Raw genomic sequence first — 15,128 nt, 5'->3', positions numbered from 1 at the left:
AAAAAAAAAAAAAACTAAGGAACGCACACACAGATCGCTCACATTCTTAACACCTGTATTAGCCAGTTAATACAATTAATATTTGAAACAGTTTCATAAGAGCAATAAAAATGCTAATTAATATCAAGAATTTATAATCTGCATTCTTTTAAGACAATTATAGTTTGCAATGAAAGGTAACAATCAGACAACATGAAAGAGTTCTTGGAAAGTAAAAATAAAATTTCAATGGAAAATCTAAGTAGTAATATAAATATAGAAGATCAGGTTGGTTACCTGGAAGATAAAGGAAGTAAAATGACAGAAAATATGAGAAAAAATTAAGATGCATGGAAGTTCTAAGAAATCTAATACTTTAGGGAACTAAAGGTGATTCCAGAAGGTATAGGGGACCATGGAGAAAAAGAAATGGTCAAGAAAATAATGAAATAAATTTCCTTACACTAAATAGAGTTTTTAGATTGAAAAACCCATTCATTACAGAGCAGGAAAAGTAAACAAACAAAAGTACATCTAGGCACTGTGGTGAAATTTTAGAATTCTAAGAACAAAAGGAAAACCCTGAATGCTTCCAAAGAGGGGGACAAATAAAAGAACGATAATCAGACTGTCATTGCAATTTCTTTTCAGCAATACTAGTCACTAGAAGGTCAGTCATAAAACTAATGTATATTGAGTGATTACTTCGTGCTAGACCCTGTTCTAGGTCCTTGTGACGTATCAAGGAACCAAACAGACCAAAGTCCTTCCCTGGTGGGTCTTTAGCAGAATGTAGTCCAGGTTCTGAGGGGGAACAAACAGATCTTAGAATTCTAAACTTGGCCAAACTGTCAATCAAATTTGAGGTCTAAAAAAAGACCATTTTTAGAACATTCAAGATTTAGAAAGCTTGCTTCCTGTACAAAACAAAACCAAAGCTCAAAGAAGTGATCCAACAAATTGTAATCCAAGAAAGAAAACAAGAAGCAATGCCATCTGACCGTGGCCCAAAGGGAGTGAAGAAAGCAAGAAAGGAGGAAAGGACGGGAGGGAGGAAGGATCTATGAGTTCTTCAAGTTTAGAAGAATCTCATTTAAGCCTCCAAATTTCTATTAAATAACATTACATTTCCCTCTCAATGGGTGTTCATCTACGCTACTCAGTTGTTCATAACAGCTGGCGGTGATGGGGGACCTATGTGCCTGGCACTGTGCTGAGTGCTTTACACGGATTAACTCTTGTAATCGTCCCAAGACTTAATTATAATTACAGAGCTGAAAATAAATACAGTAAACCATGACCATGTATATATGGAGAGATGTATATGCGTAAATCTGTCCAAAACAAGAACTTAGAAGTAGACCCTCTTACATAACTGGGAGTCAAGAACATCTTATCTTGGGGCGCCTGGGTGGCTCAGTCGTTAAGCATCTGCCTTCGGCTCAGGGCATGATCCCAGAGTCCTGGGATCAAGCCCTGCATCGGGCTTCTCCACTGGGAGCCTGCTTCTTCCTCTCCCACTCCCCCTGCTTGTGTTCCCTCTCTCGCTGGCTGTCTCTCTCTCTGTCAAATAAATAAAACCTTTAAAAAAAATCTTATCTAAATAAATAAATCCAGAAGTAGAAGTTTGGGTATTATTTAAAGTTACAAATAATAATTTAAAATACAGTTTTTAGAAAAATTAGAAATACAACTGAATTATAAAGAACAGAAGAGGTAGAGGCACGTCTGGGTGGCTCAGTCTGTTAAGCGTCTGCCTTCAGCTCAGGTCATGATCCCAGGATCCCCAGATCCAGCATTGGGCTCTCTGCTCAACGGGGAGTCCGCTTCTCCCTCTGCCCCTCACCCCGCTCATGCTCTCTCGCTCTCTCTCAGATAAATAAATAAAATCTTTAAAAAAAAAATTAGGAGGTAGAGAGGTTAGGAGGAACTGTAAGTATTCTTCCTTATCTTTCATAGATGGAAGTCAGTAGACACTTTCCAAAGCTGATAAGTTGAGAAACAGAGCTGTAAGCATATTCTTTTAAATTATACTAGTAACTGCTACATGATGTAACAGCAGTAGCAGTTCATGCCTGTATGGACGGCGTCAGCCTGGGCCGGAATGGTATAGCGATCACATTTATTTTATGCTCTTCTGTATTGATAACATTGTTTTCTTGTTACGTGCATATAAAACCATAAAATAGCAACGAGCTACTTCAATAAGAGTAGATACATTAATTTTTTGAAGAGTGGAAAAAGCCTAAATGAATCTTTTCCACAAACACAGCAATAATATTTAAGATAGCCATATGTAATTGAAAGGGGAGTTGCTTATTCACAGTTGCTAAATGTTTACAAAGGCCCGTGGTTTTTAGGAAAACTGTCTTAGGTCATGTCTTAGGTCAAAGAGACCTTAACATATAATCTACTTGGCTTTTTTAAGTTGAAAAGAAAAAGTAAAACCCACTCGCCAGCTTTTCCAGTTGTGAATTCGGAAAAAGTTGCAAGTATCGTGTGTCCTAACCCTGTTGATCCTACAGGTGGCTCAAAAACTGATGAACTAAAGACTTTGAACTTTCAGAAAAAGGAATTAATCTCTGAGGATTACTCATCCGTGAAAGTAGAATAAGATGCCGTTCGTATTAAGCAACCTTCTCCACCAGTTAATATCTATTTACTGAGCCAGGGAATGTGGTGGTGTAGTGGACAGAGCACGGGCCAGAAAGACTGCCTTTCCCCGCCGTGCCCCCAGCTAGCCGAGTGACCTGGCCACCACTTCACCTTTAGTTTCTTCCTCTGTCAAGAGTGGATAAAATCACTTTCCTCGCTACTTCGTATTGTCCGTGTGAGGATCTGAAAGGATCGATCAAAGGAAAGTCCTTTGAAATATTACAGAGTCGGTTAAGTGTCTTCCTGCAGCTCAGATCATGATGCCAGGGTCCTGGAATCAAGCCCCTTGTCAGGCTCTCTGCTCAGCGGGGAGTCTGCTTCTCCCTCTGCCACTCCCCCTTTTTGTACATGATCTCTTTCTCTAATAAATAAGTAATATCCTTAAAAAGAAAAGAAAGATGTTCCTTTTCTCAAACAGCAATTATGTGACAAACTGAACAACAGCAAAAAAAGTAAAAATGAGGGAAAAATCTTTAAAAATTATATTTGAAAAATAATGTAAATTCACAAACTCAAATCTGTTCTCTAAAACTATGATTGAAAGTTATCGGAACAATTAGGCATTTAATAGTCACATTAATTACCAACATTTCAGTTAAACTTGATACCCTTTTGTCCTTCACACAGACCCATGGAGGAGAGTCAGAAGATGTAAATGGTTAAGAAGACCAGGTTTTCAATCAAGACATGAGTTTAAATCCCCGCTCTGCCATTTACTAGATATGTAGATTTTGAAAATGTTCTCAACCTCCCTCAGCCTCATTTCCCTCATCTGTATTATGGGAATATTAATAATTCTTTCATAGAGTTGTTGCAAAGATTAAAAATCCACATAATTCAATAAATGGGACCACTTATTATCACTTGGGATTTTTACAGGGGAAGAAACTAGAGCTCATAGCAATTGTTTGCTCAGCTTCTAAGTGGTGGAGACAAAACTGAAATCTCAGTCTTCCCACCCTGTGCTTCCCTGCTGCCCAGCTTCTGTACCCAGCACTTCGTTAACTGCACATGAAAAATCCTGTTCTGACCCCACCACCCCAATGCACAGCTTTTCCGCAACCAAGAGAAAGGTTTTCCTCCTGAGTAGGACAGCTCTCTCAGCCAATTTCAGATGCTATGGCCTCCAAATGGAAGCATCTCTCCTGGCCTGCCAAGGGGAGTCACTTGATTCTTTCAAGTTCACAGCCCTCGTGTGCTGGAGAGGAGGTGGGGCGGGGACGGCTGCCTATCTGTGTCACACAACCCTGTATCGTACTCTTATTCCTCCTCACTGACCCTGACCTTGTGTCCCGTGGGGAGGCACATGCCCTACACTGCCCACCCACCCACCCCCATCTCAGGCGTCTCTGGGAAGGATTGGGAAGGTTGGGAAGGTCCTTATCCTTTTTCATCTTGGTGTCTGGGTGCTCAGCACTCAAATCCTCTCCAAGCACCCTAGACTTGTCTCTGAGGGGCCTTATGCAAATTTGACTTTCCGTATCCTGGACATTAGGGGTCTCCATCTTTCTATTTTTGTAGCTCTCAGAGCCCAGCATGAGCTGACACATCGTTCACACTCCATGAATGTTTGCTGGAAAAAAGTTGGAAGGCAGAAGGAGGAATGGGAGGAGTCTGTGGTCTTGTCACTCTAGAGTTTCTGAAAATGGCAAAACAATGAGGTCACCTTCCTAGTTCCAAAGGTATTTAACAATATTTATACACTTTTTCAATCTATTTATCTACTTAGCTATATCTGGAAATATTGATGATAGAGAAATCACTTTAATTTTAGTTTCAGAACTCACACTTGAAATTTTGGGAGGGAGAGGGAGAGAGAAAGAGTGTGTGTATGTAAATTGGGGTTGGACCTTAGGACTGTGAGAGGTGAATTGCAAATAGGAGTGGAGTCCACTAGCAGGACTTGGAAATTCAAAGCCCCAAGTTCTTACAGATACGCCTCCAAGCTGCTGTGTAAACCTGGATGAGTCACACTCGCAAAACTGTTAAGACGGAAGCAATTTTAAAAGATGTCACTATTACGGAATTGTCATGAGCAATAATGATAATATGTTCTAACAGTCAATTTTTAAAAGATCCATGAGAATGATTCTTGCACTATCCAAATTTTCTCAGTGCTTATTGATCTTTATGGACCATGTTCTACCATTCGAGTCTTATCTGTTTGTACTTTCTCCCTGCCACAATGAATGCCTCTAGAATTCATGACTTGTGGCTGTGCAGCCGTTCGTTCCCACTAATCCTGTGTCTGATGTGACTTTAGAATCTGTTCCGGCCTCTCTGTTCACACTGACTCTCCTAGTCTTTCAGTGATTCTCACTTAGACGCAGTAGCCTCCTAACACTTACACCTGCGTTTTTAATGATCCTTCTCCATATGTCGGCTCCACCTGAGGATGTATAAATAAATTCAGACTGCCATGTGACTCTGAGAGTAAACAAAAGCTCAGCTTTTGGCGGTAGCTGGCTTCGCTATTTCCTTCAACATTCTCTGGTCTCCAGTCTCTTGGCATTCTATTCCAGCTCCTAATACCAGTCACAGAGACTCCGGGCTTTGATCGCCTTAGGTGGACATGCTTCTCTTTCACTCTGCATTCTCTTTGACCTGACATCGTTCTCATTCATAAGCCCATATCTGCAACTGGGGGTAAAAATTATTTTCACTGCCCCATTCGGGCTATGATGGAGTCATTTTAGCCCATCCACCTATTCATCCTGAAAAGGAGAACAGGCAAGTTCTGTCATTAATGTGTTGTTCCAACACTCAAACATGGTACCCTCTGATTCCAGTGCCAACAACAAAAGGTTTTGTGACTTGGCAAGTATGAGGCACGGAGGATCTTTGGCAACAGAGGCTGGGTGGGAAGGAAAACAGAAGCAAGCTCTTTGGGAACACCCACCCATGGAATGGAAGGTAGACTGGGAGGATTGACCAAGCGTCACAGGCAGGCCCTGGGGAAGATTAGATGAGGCACAGGCAAGAGGGCTCACCAGTCTCAGCTACCAATCCAGAAGTTGTTGCTTCTGCCATAGTAGTCAGCCGGGCTGGCAGCAGATTACACTCTTCCAAGTTTTTACCTTACATATAGGGGTGCCTGGCTGGCTCAGTTGGTGGAGCAAGTGACTCTTGACTTCAGGGTTGTGAGTTTGAGCCCCACATTGGGTGTAGAGATTACTTAAAAAAATTAAAAATCTTAAAAAAAAAAAGCATACATATAAGTCCTTGTTAGAGACTCCATTCATTCCTTCAGTAAGTAGTTAGGCACCAACTATATACCAGGCATTGAGTATACAATGGAAAAGGAAATCCAGCATGGTGACTTCCTTGGCAAGCTTTGTTAAATAACTTGGCATGTACCGTTCTTCTTTATTGTCTTGTCAATATTAGAATGGGTTTGGGACCAGGAGATGTGGCTTCTAGCCAATGCATTTATGCAAACAATTCTCAGATGGGCCGCAAATATGTAGCCAAGATAACATTACAGCCTCCATTCCTGCTCTGGAATAATGATGCAACTTTTCAATAAAAGAAATCCTTCATAGACAAATAACACAAATACACATTGGTGGTTTCTGAATGTGTTGAATTTTCTTTTTTTTTTTTTTTTTTAAAGATTTAATTTATTTATTTGACAGAGATAGAGACAGCCAGCGAGAGAGGGAACACAAGCAGGGGGAGTGGGAGAGGAAGAAGCAGGCTCATAGCGGAGGAGCCTGATGTGGGACTCGATCCCGGAACGCCGGGATCACGCCCTGAGCCGAAGGCAGACGCTTAACCGCTATGCCACCCAGGCGCCCCTGAATGTGTTGAATTTTCTAATCAGTTTTTTCAACTGGCCATCCCTCTATATTCAGTTCAAAAAAAAAAAAAAATCCCAACCTGGAATCTTGGATAGTTAATCATCGCAACACAATTTTCAACAATACACCCATGTGTTTATGCTGTCAGAAGTACTCGGTGACCCAACATGAAATGATTACGTTTTGTTGAATTCATTTCTTACAGCAGAATTGATAACAAAAACAAAACAAAAAAACTAGTCTCTTGAGAAGAAACTAGTTTGTATCCCTAAAAATCAGTGTCCGGTGAGAAACTAGTTTGTATCCCTAAAAATCAGTGTCCGGTGAGAAAGAACACTTACATAAATAAAGAGGCATGTAATACTCTTGGCTTGGTAGACACACATTGTAAAGATGTTACCTTTTCCTTAAACCAACCTATACATTTATTACAGCCCAATAAAACTTCTAATGGAATTCTTTTGGAATTTGGCAAAACAGTTTTGAAGTTTAGAAGAATAAAAATATATAAGGAAGATCCAAATACACAGGGATGTTCTGGAGGACTTGGCCATCACTGAAACTGCAGTATTTACTACTGACACGTAGTGCTGCAGGAACAGACAGATGATCAGTAAACCCGAATACTGAGCACAGGGGCAGATCCAAATAGGAACGGGATTTGGTTATATAATAAAGGGGTGAAAAGAAATGTGTTACTCGGACATCTTGGCTAGTCATTTGGAAAAGGAACAAAGCTGGATCCCTACCTTGAACTTCCAGACGAAATAAAGATTTAAATGTTTTAAAAATCACAAAGCACTGAAAACTCTTAGATGAATGTTTTCATAATTTCTCAGTGAAGGAGGCCTTGAAGCCTGACACTTGGCTCGTCACTGTGAGTGGTCTTGCTGTGACAGGGTACACCGCCTCCTCCTGTAGGAGTTGGAGATCGGTCCCTCCTCCAGCCCACACGTCATGGCCTTGTGGGGGAGCACCCTGTGACTTGCTGACTAAAGAAGAAAGTGTTCAAGACTGGCTCCTACCTCATACACCCACACTAGCACAATTACTGTTGTGGGTCCACCCACGTAGGGATGGCCTTGAAGGACAATTGGAAGGAGCATCTTCCTAGGGTTAACACTCCAAGCCGTGCAGGGGCGCCTGGCTCTCTCAGTCAGTAGAGTGTGTGACTGTTGATCTCGGGGTCATGAGTTTGAACCCCATGCTGGGTGTAGAGATTCCTTAAAAAATAAATAAATTACAAGAAAAGAAGACGAAAATGTTATTTAAAAAAAAAAAAACTCTAAAGAGTGCATCCCCTTGCCTACCTTCCTGGAAAGAGTAATGGCCTTAGAGTTTAGAATCCAAGGGAAAAGGCTTCGGTCAAGGGACACACTAAGGATTCCACTGAATTGGAAAATGAAATTCTTATCTTGCCATTTTTTTGGCACACAAAAAAGAAAGTTCAAGTGTGGGATGGGTGATTAATTCTGATTATAAAGGGAGGGAGAGGTACTGTAGCATGACAGGAACAGAAAGGTAATCCGCCGACACACCTCCTCATAATGCCATGGCCATGTTGAAAGTCAACAGGGCGTGCTTAGAACACCACACAGGCGGGGCTCAGAGCCCTTGGAAATAAAGATTTGGGTTACTCCAATGAGTAAAGAGCTCCGACCAGCTAAAAAACAAATAGAGGGCAAAAGATCAGTTTTTTCAAGATAGTATAAATGTATTTTGGCTTATGAATCCCAGGAAGCAGACTGACTGACATGTCAGTATATTTCCATTTTAACCACAAAGTCTGCTCAAGGTTCAAAGAGGAAGACACATTTTTTTTTTTTGCTTACCAGTGGTTCTGCAGAATTTATACCATGTGCTACTTTTCATCTTGCTCTCTCTCCACCCTCCCTCAGCCCTACCTCCCGGCCCTGGGAGCTCTCTCTCCTCGCCCTACAATACTTTGCTATTCGTAGTCCCTCAGTTCGCCATGTGATTTCCACCTTTATACACATGCATTTTGTGCTCCTCCTTCCATGGCTGCTCACCTACTAGGGGTTCAGCCTAACAGTCCTCTCTGAAGCCTCGTGAGTGTATGCCCAATAGAACCGATGACATCCTTCCCACTTCCCTCGGAGTACCTAGAACACTCTGTTGGCATTATGGGTTCGTGTTTGTCTCTCTTTACCAGATTTATCTCTAAACCCCCAGGGTTTGGTACCAAGAATAGCACATAGTAGGTGCTCAACAGTACTTGTGAAGTACACTGATGAGTCACTAGTGTTAGAGGCAGGTTGAGAATGGACTTTTCTTTCTTTCTTTCTTTCTTTCTTTCTTTCTTTCTTTCTTTCTTTCTTTTTTTCTATGATTTTAGTTATTTGTTTATTTGAGAGGAAGCAAGAGCAGATGAGCAGTGGGGGGGGTTGGGGGGAGCATATGAGGAGGGAGAAGGACAAGCAAACTCCACCCTGAGTGCAAGCCCCACACGAGGCTCAATCTCACAACCTTGAGATCATGACCTAAACCAAAACCAAGAGCTGGACGCTTAACAGACTGAGCCACCCAGGTGCCCCTCAGCCACAGACTTTAAATAGAACAAATATTCCTCTAAATTTATTCTACCATAAATAACTAAATCTTACATCCACAATACTTCAAAAGAGCCAGAATTCATTCTATTCCCTAGAACATGTGAAATATAACTATTTTTCAGACCCAGTATTTAAAGGGGAAAGGCTTAGGTCAGCTTCCAGGCCTGTGGGTCCAAAAAGACAACCAGTAACAACCAGTTGGTCTTTTCTTATCTTTGACTCTGACCACGGGACTGTCCTGTCTTCTGTTTAAAGGGCGAGAAGAAGTTGTACAAACACACAGCAGGAGTCTCTAGTGCATTTTTCGGGATTGGCAGCTTCCGTGACCATTACGGCTTGGAGAAGTTCAGTACTCTTGGTGTATGTCACAGTTCGCATCTTTATGACAAACCTCAGTCCCTCACTGATTGAGTTCTTCCTCCCCTAGCATTTTCCCCAGGTATGATAATTTGTTTGTAAATGCACTGTATATTAATAACTTGTACAATTCTGGGAAATTTCCATCTTCCTTCTTTATTCTCAAAGACGCTTTTTTCCAAGGGGCCCATTTTCATCCACTATCATTGTTAAAGTATATTTAACATGGCAGGAGTCTAGTGATTTCTCTAAATGGTCCCTATTTTGTCCTGAGTGTATTTCAATCATTTTTGTATCTGGTTGGCCTGATTCTAATGATGATTTTGCTGGACGTGGGACTACTCACACCCAGCTTTCTGTGCAGTGTAGTTACTCACGGAGTCAGATTTTCAGTCCACAAACCCAGAGCAAATTAGGTACCATTGGGGACCTGAATTAAAGCTGTTGGGATAGTGGAAGTGATTTTATGCACTAAAGCAGTAATTTACCAAATGTTCCTTAGTGATCTGTGAAAAAAATTGCTGAGTTTCTCATGGTATTTAATTTGTTTCCAGGAAGTTACTCAAAGGGAGGATCTGAGCTAATATGAACAAATGGACAGTCTTAGACCTTACCTGTTCTAAAATCGATAGTGTTGCCTAATTAAGTGAGCGTGTACAGGAAGCGTGCTCAAAGACACAGGTCTCGCTCTCTGAACACTAAAATTTGCTCTTGTTTCTCTCTAAGGAAAATAAGGAGAAATTCTGTTGACCCCTCATGACTTGTCTCAGGGTTAATTTTTTACTTTACGCACCAAGTACTTGTTAAAGCATGCACTTTTAATCCCACATTACCACATATCAGGCATCTCTGGTCCACAGTGTGCTCTTGGAACACATTCGCCATTTTATTTTTTTTTTTTTATTTTATTTTTTTTAAAGATTTTATTTATTTATGTGACAGAGAGACAGCCAGCGAGAGAGGGAACACAGCAGGGGGAGTGGGAGAGGAAGAAGCAGGCTTCCAGCGGAGGAGCCCAATGTGGGATTTGATCCCGGAACGCCAGGATCACGCCCCAAGCCGAAGGCAGCCGCCTAACGACTGCGCCACCCAGGCATCCCTCGCCATTTTAAACTTAGAAAGTCAGTTATCTATCAAATTGAAAGAGGCTAATGGCTTCATAAACTACCCTTTCCCATTTCATTACAATCACCGACAAATCTCCAAACACTCTACAACCTCAACGGAATCTCTAGCAATCAGTTGCTTTACAATAATCTGAACAGAATGGGGTATCCCACAGATATCTGTGGGGCGTTGACTGTATGCCAGGCAATGGGCCAAACACTGGAGATAAAATGGTGACTGAAAGAGGCATCATCCTCATGTTCATGAAATTATACTCCACCTGGAAAGATCGACATCACAAGTCTTGATATAAGTGTCTAATCAAAACTCTGAGGCTTTTGATCCCAATTATGGACTGAATCCATTTGTGTCAAGGTCCCCACTGGTCTTCAAATGGTTAAATCCAATGTTCTTGGTCACTCTTACTCAGCTTCTCAAAAGTATTTGGTATAGTTGACCACCCCCTCCTTTTATAAACATTTCTTCAATTGATTTACAATTCTGTGATATCCTCTAAAATTTGTAACCCCTAAATTCATTTATGACTCCCAAATTCATAGTTTCAGCCCCAGTCACTTTTCTAAATTTGAGACTCATACGTCTATCTGCCTGTTCAGCATTCCCTCTCAGATACATAATAGCATCTCATACCAAACATGCCCCAAGTGAATTCACTTCTTCACTCCACACAAACCTACCTCTTCCCTAGTGCTCACTCTTTCACTAAATGGAACCCATATTCATTCCGTGATCAGGCCATAAATCTTGGAATTGTCCATAACTTTCTTTTCTTTCATACTCCTCATTCAACTTAACAGAAAATCCTGTTGGAGATACTTTCAGCCTGTAACACAATTTCACCATTTCCCACCACCTTCATCACTACTTTATTAGTCCAAGACACCATTTTCAATCATCTGGATCATTCTAGTGGATTCCCAACTGATTCCTTGATTCCACTCTTGTTCTAGTCTCTATACAGCAGTCAGAGAGAACCTTGTAAAATATAGGTCTGATTATGTCATTTCCTTGTTTATATCCTTTCGATGGCTTCCCATCACACTTAGGGTAAAATCCTTACCGTGGCATATAGGGCTCTACGTGATCTGGTCTTCACCTGCCTCTCTGCTCCCCGCCCCTGAGTTTGCTTTGTACATTCCCACTTCGGGGTCTTGCCATTTGCTTCCCTCTGCCTAGGATGTTGTCCACCTAGATATTATGATGGCTCTTTTCCTCAGTTCAGTTCATGCATGTCTCTGGTTCAAATGTCACTTTCAGAGAGGACTCTCCTTACTACTAAATTAAACTACTAAACCAGCACTCCCTCCCCATCTCTTTCTCTCAACCCTGTTGACCTGCTTTGTTTTCTTTCCAGTTCTTATTACCTCCTCACATTGTGTGTGTGGGCGCGCACGTGCGTGTGTTTATTGTGTGTGTGTTTATTGTGTGCCTCTATTAGGATGTAAGATTCAAAAGCACAGGAAATTTTGTCTCATTCACTTTTGTATCCTCAGTGCCTAGAACACCGAGTGCCTGGCACATTGTAAGTATTCTTCAAATCTAGGTTACATGAGTCAACGTGTGATGGTAAAAAGGAAAATTGCAGGGGATGATAAGATATCGTACGTGGACCTAACATAGAGTGAGGTACCAGGGAAGGAGGCGAATATGCATCCTGATGAACATTTATAAATAGAAGAGACTGCTGTGCTGGTGTGGACAGCAGAGTTGTCTAATAGTCTCAAGGCAGTTGCACACCCCTCCCTCTGAGCTGACCCATGGGGGGTAAACATAAAAGCTCGACGGAAGAAAAATGTTTTTCATGTATAGTTTGGTTTTGCCTGTTCCCAGAGAAATGTGACCAGCAATATCCCATTTATCTGTGTGACAGATCTGGTAAGTAGTTGGACAAGAGAGATGAAAGGAGAGGGAGAAGAAAGGAATAATACCAGTTTTGTGTTAGTGAAAAGGCAGTGAAACATAGAGAAGTCTTGTGACATACCCAGCGTGATAGCGGCAGAGCTAGACATGTAATTGATCCTCCTAATTGATCTCTGCTTCCAGGACCTGAGGTGGAAGGGGACAGAGAGAAGTTTCCGCGTATCTGTCCAGAGTGGATATGTTTTATGTCTCCTCAGCCCAAACCACCACCTGTCATTCTCCTTACGACTCCCTTCAGGTCTAAAGTGTAGGAAGTAGGAGAGGCATAAGGAGAGAGAAGGTACTCTATACATCGTTGTTGAATTGATAAATTAGTTGTTAGGAGAAAAGGGAGCAAGAAAGCAGGTTTTGTTGAATGTATTCCCATGTACGCACGCACAGGTACAATCCCCAATGGTGACGCCTAAGTGCAGAAAAGGAATTTAATTAACAGCATAAACAGAATTCAAATTTATGAAATCAGGATGTAGGATTGAATGGAAAATTTACCTAAATTTCTCTGGCTTCTGTGTTTTTACTCTCAGTGACCTCTCAACTATCGGATTGTTCATATTTATGTCCAAGTATCTTTTCTTAAAGACTATGAAGAAACTGTATTCGTCAGGTACAACTTTATTGACATATCAGATTTAATTGTGTAACTTATGTTTTCCCACTGCAGTCCAGGCACAGGATAAGGTCAGAATGACCGTAACAAACAGCATCGATTTGACTTGGCCGGCAGCAGGCCTTCATTCCGTCCGTCCGTCCTGGGGGAGGCAGTCCACAGATGTGATGCCTGTGGCTGCTGCACAGCCTCTGACACCCCCCCTCCCCGCCTCTGACGTGGGCCCTCAGGCTGTTGCTTTCTGTGCGCTTCTCTATCTCAGTGTCCCTGCGGTCCTGCCCTGTTTCACTCCCAGCCCTCCCGCCACGGTTCTGCGCTGGCCACCTGCCCCCAGTTTCGGCCGCACGGTCCGTTCTGCTCTTGCTTGCACGCGGCCTGCCGGCGTAGCGTGGTGCCGATCCGTGGCGCCCCGACATCCCGTATATGTCATAAGCGGCCGCGGCCCAAAAACCAGGATGCTGCGTCTGAGAACTTCCCTCTGCCTTGCTTCCTGCTCATCAAGAAAGATCAGGGGTTATGGGAGATCATGTTAAGTGGCTACTAAAAAGCCTCTCCCAAGCCTCCTGTCCATTCGTGCCTTTCACTCTACTGCCTGAAAAGCAGCATACTTGCTTGTCCATCTTTCCTTGCCTCCAGAGAGGCCCTGGGACCCAGTTCTGGCCCATGGGGCACACCTTGGCTGCTGGTCAAGGCAGAGGAGGTGCTGAGTGAGGTTCTGCTTTCCCGAAAGAAAGAAAGAAAGAAAGAAAGAAAGAAAGAACAGATGAGACCAGCATTGCCTCTTCCTGTCTCTCCCTTTCTTTCTCTCTCGAGTGCAGAATTGATGGCTAGACCTACAGTGTCATCATGTAACCGGGAGAGAAAGGTCAAAAGAATCAAATACATCAACCCTGACATCACCAACTTAGAAAACCAAGGCCAGCACTTCTTGTTAAGTGAGAAAAATAAGCTTCTATCTTTCAAGTGGCGGTAGGTGGTTTTCCTGTTGCTTACGGGTGACTGTAAGTACACGGGTACTTCCTCACCACATCGTAGCCACCGTTACAGAGCTTTGTAAGCAAAGCCTACGGCCTCTTGGTCACCATGAAAGAGCTAAGATGTTTTTATTTTTTAACCTAGGCTACTTGGGGGATAGAGCTGAATTATTCAAGAAAAGGGAGGGATCTAATCTGGGGAAAGAAAAAGAGTCCCAAGATTGGGAAGGATGGGAAACCATTAGATTCTACAAAGAGTGGGGCACCTCAGAGGGGAAGGACCTCAGATGGGTGTTACCTGTATTACCAAGTGCTGCAGTCCTGAGAGTAAAGATAGGATCCTCTGTAGCTAGGTCTATGTTCAGTAAAGAAGTTCATCATAAAAGCTGTCTGTCTACCCACTGAATGCTTGGAGGCAACTGAGAAGCGACTAAAAATGGCATCATGTGGTAGTAGAAGGAACGAGTATAGCTTTGGCAACTGTGTAGACCAAGGGCCAGGCCTCCTGTTGACCTACAGGCTCTTACATTTTTGTGTGATCTCACTGTGGGTGGAGGAGGGATGGCAATACTGCTTGACAAGCATGGACTTTCCATCTGCCCTAATACATACATAGGGGATTAAGCTAGACTTCATTTTTTAACCGATGTCTTTATATTTAAGGTAAGTTTCTTGTAGATAGCATATTCTTGGTATTCTTGGGTATTGTTTTTCTATCTAATCTTTTCATTCTATCCAAGTAATTTTTGTGATTTAATTAGTCTGTTTAGGCCATTTGCATTTAATGTAATTGTGATATGGGGATTAAAATTTACCATTTTATAGTTGTTTTGTTCATTCCATTTTTGTTCTTTCCATCTCTTTGTGCCTTCCTTTGGATTACTTGAGTATTGGGGTTTTTTGGGGGGTGGGGCTCCATTTTATAACTACTACAGACTTGCTTTGTTTTTTTTTCACCTCGTTTCCAAAAAATTTTAGTGCTTACCCTTGGATTTAAATACACATCTCTAATTCATAAGAGTCTACCTTCAAATAATATTATAGTACTTCATATATCATGTAAGGGCCTTATAACAACGTATTTCCAATTCCACCCTTCCATCCTTTGGGCTACAGTTAGCATACATTGCACTTC

General features: G+C 42.0%; 1 long non-coding RNA gene across 10 annotated transcripts in view; it reads left to right on the top strand.

Annotated features, from left to right (window-relative positions):
* LOC113260083 (uncharacterized) overlaps positions 1-15,128 on the top strand; it is a 66,031-nt gene that overhangs the window by 27,523 nt on the left and 23,380 nt on the right. For 5 of the 10 annotated variants that reach the window (XR_008960966.1, XR_008960964.1, XR_008960965.1 and 2 more), the window contains exon 5: positions 4,156-15,128. This exon is cut by the window's right edge and continues 9,579 nt beyond it. This is a non-coding gene — a long non-coding RNA (uncharacterized LOC113260083). The remainder of the gene's footprint in view (positions 1-4,155) is intronic. The other 5 variants (XR_006410260.3, XR_003317803.4, XR_008960961.1 and 2 more) reach the window with 3 other exon arrangements.

This window comes from Ursus arctos, unplaced genomic scaffold (assembly GCF_023065955.2).
Source record: "Ursus arctos isolate Adak ecotype North America unplaced genomic scaffold, UrsArc2.0 scaffold_22, whole genome shotgun sequence".
In the NCBI taxonomy this organism is placed as follows: Eukaryota; Metazoa; Chordata; class Mammalia; order Carnivora; family Ursidae; genus Ursus; species Ursus arctos.
Note: the sequence above shows the minus strand (reverse complement) of the source record. Positions and strands in the feature narration are given on the sequence as shown.